Genomic DNA, 5,034 nt, shown 5'->3' on the forward strand with positions numbered 1-5,034 from the left:
TCAATATGTATAAAGTGACTTTCATGTAGATATGACGAGTTTCACTAACTTTTTCCATAAAAACGCGTAATGGTTTAATTAAAAGCAGAATTATTTTTTAATCTTTGTTTATATAATAACGTGAGGTTTAGCATAGATTAAAATGGTGAGGTGGCTTGGGGCATCAGCCCACTAGAAAAGGCCATACCATAGAACGATGATTGGGATTGGTTAATTTGAGGAATGGATTTGATCTTGTTGTTGAGACCGAGAGGGCATGAAGAGATGGGTAGGACAGGGAAAACATGACAGTTGCAGATTTCGATCATGTAACCATCCGGATAGTGGAAGAAGAGCTGGTTCACCTCCCGACCGCCTTCTTTCACCACCGCGGTGATGTATTTGATCCCCAATTGTTCCAGTTTGTTGATAATTAGGTCCATGTTGGTGCAGTGGAATTCCCGAAATGACCATATTTTGGAAAGAGATTCCAATTTTGTCCCATAAACTTAATAATTCTAAAAATGTCATCTTCTAACTCATCTTTGACCATATATTAGGAAATCTAATACGTCTTTAACGACGTGTTAGTATAATACGTCGTCAAATATGTGTTAGATTTCCTAACTCATGGTCAAAGATGAGTTAGGCCTTCAAACACATGGTCCAACGACGTGTTAGCATCAAACATAAAGTAAAAGACATGATAGCCTTTTGTTTGTTTGTTTTGTTTTTTTAATATTATATTATCATAACTAATTTTACTTATATTTGGTTCTTTATAACTTCTAATATAAATTTTTTTATATTATTGTGAATATACCGACGAGAGATGCTTATTTTTATCTATGAACCGACATAAATTTACTCCAACTCGAGCCGTGTCAAATCAATGTCGAAATGTTCAATAAAATTTGACCCCGCACGGTTTTAAATAAAATTTTTGTCAACATGTAGATAAAAATACGCATGTCTTCTCGGTATATTTGAAATCATATAAAAATTTTTATATTAGAAGTTATAAAAGAAAAACCAAATATAAGTAAAATTAGTTATAATAATATAATATTAAAAAAAACAAACAAAAGGCTAACATGTCTTTGACCCTATGCTTGATTCTAACACGTCGTTGACCATGTGTTTGGAGGCCTAACTCATATTTGACCACGCGTTAGGAAATCTAGCACGTCTTTGACGACGTGCTATACAAACACGTCGTTAAAGACGTGTTAGATTTTCTAATGTATGGTCAAATATGAGTTAGAAGATGACATTTTTGGATTTATTAAGTTTGGGGGACAAAATTGGAATCTCTTTCCAAAATAAGGTCATTTTGGGAATTTTCCCATCATTTAATTAAAAATAAGAGAGAAAAAATTGTGTTTTTAATATAATTATAGAGATAGAGATGGAGATGGGGAAATGGATAAAGAATACTCTTAGTGCATGATAAACTTAACATGATTAAACTTTAATTATATTTATTTATTTAATGTCCTAAGAAATTTTTGTAACTCTTAAAATAGATATCTATCAAATACTATTAATAATAAAGTTATATATCAATATTTCTGTAACATTTCGGGTTTTCAAATCCATATATTTGTATCTTTCATCTGATCAGGTTTTGTTTTCGGATAATCCATAAATGAATCCCGTACCTATCTAGTAGGCTTTATTTATTTCTAATCTATCTGTTAAATTTAGTAGATAAATATGGAAAATGTGCATAAATTACCTCCTCCCCCCATGCAAAAAAAAAAGTACCCACTTTTGCACCCACCACTTAAGATCAGAGACCAAATGCATAAATTATTTCAACCTTCTTCCCTCATCCTCTTCTTCCTGTCACCGACACGGCGACACCATACCCCCCCTCTTTCTTGTTCCTTAATCCACACCATAATTAGTGAAATCGATAAATTCCAATCTTTTGGCAAGCATACTGCGTCCCACCAACAACTAAACATGGTAAAGCATCACAAATTGACAGCTAATTGATTCGTATATATGGCCTTAACGAACCCCGACTTATATGTCACACCCCAAAATCGCTAATTTAAACAGCGGAAGACTTAATTTATTGTTTTGGGTGATGACAGATGTCGCTAGCCAATCATATTCAAATCTTATAAAAAAAAGTTGGACTTTTATTAAAATAAGAGATTTTACAATTGTTTACACATTATTCAACAACTAGTCCAACAACTTAACCATTCAAACACATCCACTTTTCCCGACTTCCTTCACGAAGCTTCCATTTGTCATTTACCTGAAAGACATGTTAAAAACGTTTGTCAACACAAAGGTTGATGAATTCTCAAATATTAAAACCATATTTTGAAAACAATTGTCACAAAATATAAAATCCTTTTCGTTTACTTACGAAGGTAATCCAAAACTCAAATTTTATCCAAGTTCCGAATTCCACATTTTATTATAATAAGTATATTAGTCATAAGTTTGCAAGAAATATGACACATGCAAAGAAATTAAATCCATAACCGACACATACCAAGCTCAAATTATTTACCCCCAACATTTAACCAGCGCTATTGGTCGGCGGCAGGGCATCACCCCGATAGATCTATCAATATTTTTACGTCCTAAACTATGGTTAACGGTTATAGCGACCGGGCGGTTGTTTCCTTACCTTTGCGTTCATACTATTGTTTAGGCAGTTGTTTCCTCACCTTTGTATTTCACGCCAGTCTAATTTAACCCATTACATTTAATATATTTGTAAAATAATATGTCATTTTAACAACATGCCTTCCCCAAAAAATAGTTATAAAACATTAAAAATGGGGATTTATGAGAAACTCACATTTAGTGGGTAATACGTCAATAACGTTCAAACACTTGTGTCCTATTAATATAATGCACGTTTTAATAATCTATTCATGTTTATAAGTTTTAAGTTGTTCATTCAACTTAATGCGTTCACACAAATGCTTTATTCTTTTAAAACGTTTATTTTCATTATTTTATTATTTTTTTGTTCAAACGACCCCCTACGACCTTTCGTTCGGTTAAGTCCAAATTGTTAATTCTCACATAAGCACATAATTCCTAACACATTATTGCCCGCTATTATTATAAGTCTAACTTACTCATATCTATGCACATAAAACACTTAGGCAAACTAGTAATGCACATAGATATTACTATTAACTATTAGTTAAAGATTATTTATTTTTACCAAACTTAAGATTTAGTATAGTTTTATTACTGAAAATATACACTTTTATTCCAAGTTTTATAAACTTTATGTTTTGAAACCGTTTCTCCGGTTTTATCGGTTTCGCGTCTAACGACGAACCGGTTAATGGTTTGTATAAATACTTTATGGTTTTAAGTATGAAAACACTTTTTACACTTAAAATATATATGTTTTAAAGTTTAGTTTATAAAAATATTTTTGATTTCAGTTTCGTTAACATTTAAATAAAATTGTTATTTTTAACGGTTTCGCCACGCGGACAACCTAAGATCAAGTTTTACCAACTTGGTCTTATTATATGCATTATAATGTTTTTATTGCTGTTTTAAAATAGTTTTTGAAACTCTTTCAGTTTTGTGTTGAAAAGTCGTATTTTCGACCATTTAAGCAAATAGTTTACCATTTAAGCCAAGCAAAGCACGCCGAACACATAACACATAAAATATGAATTTTTCAAATGTGTTTAACTTATATATTTCATCTTATATGTGGCGACTTCCAAAAATGCATTTTCACCATTTAAAGTGTGCATTTTTGTGCATCACATGTATTTATTTATCGCAACCATTAAGTATAAAATATCTAATCGTTTTTAAATTATTGTAACACTTAATCATGTCATAAAAATCCAGAATTCTTATCATAACATTAAGTTTTTGTTTCATATTTTTATAATATGCTAAGTATAATATATATATATATATATATGTATATATATATGTATGTATGTATGTATGTATGTGTATATATATTTTATATATTTAAAGCTACTTCACAATCATGTGTATATATGTAATTCATGGATGACCAAATATATATTTTATGCATACTTTAAGATATAAAACTATGTGTGGACTAACTTTTATAACAATCATCAACATGGTTCATCATTTAAACTTAACAAACTAGCATTTCTATGTAATTAGTTAACAAGACACAAACATGTATATACACACATACGTGCTCACGGCCCTACACACATGCACACACACATATTCAAAAATTTCACTTTACATTTGATTTGGTGTGGGTGTTTGTTTGTGTGATTTGTCTAAATGTATGAACAACTTATCATCAAGTCTTTTAAAAGAAATCGTAACTTAAATAGTAGTGGGTTTTACCGGTTGAAGATGATGGTTCCTTAGTGTGTGACTACAATTAATCTCTTAGAAATTCTTAAAGTAGCTTCAAAAGTAGCTCTAGATTAACTTCAACACTTAAACTTGGGTTGTTTCTAGCATAATATGTTTAGGATGATGAAAAATTTAAAGAGATAGGAAGTTGGGTGGTTTCTGGTGTATGCGTCATGACTGGTCGGGCTTGTCGGTGTGTCAAAACTGCTAATTGACCTTTCTATGTATAGTAATTCAAGTGATGAGTCATTGCGACAAGTCATGTAGAATATAAGCATGCTCATGCATCGACACTTGTCATCCATCATGACATGTGTCATGTTTGTTGCGACACATGGCAACACATGCTACACACATCTGACACGTGTCTAATGAGGTGTCTTACATGCAAGGGTCATAGGTTTAGGTGCTGACACATGGCGTAGTGACTCACCACTCTACCGACACTTGGCGCTGCATATTCTACATGTTATATAATTATTGCTTTTGATTCCGCGTATGACTTTGATTGATTGATTGTGTATCGTTTGGTTAGGGTTCTACGTTTAGGTCATAGACTTGGTGTTTTTGATCTTGTTTTGGTTAGCGCGACCATAGGAATCTTTTATGCAATTAATTATTAAAATTCAATAGGTTCACCTTCCTTGCGATCGAGAGGTAATTGGAAGTCGGTTTGTCTCATTTCTTTATTCGGCTAGG

This window comes from Bidens hawaiensis, unplaced genomic scaffold, assembly GCF_021521415.1.
Source record: "Bidens hawaiensis isolate Kalapana, Puna unplaced genomic scaffold, B.hawaiensis_p1.1 tig00040024_1, whole genome shotgun sequence".
Taxonomy (NCBI): domain Eukaryota; kingdom Viridiplantae; phylum Streptophyta; class Magnoliopsida; order Asterales; family Asteraceae; genus Bidens; species Bidens hawaiensis.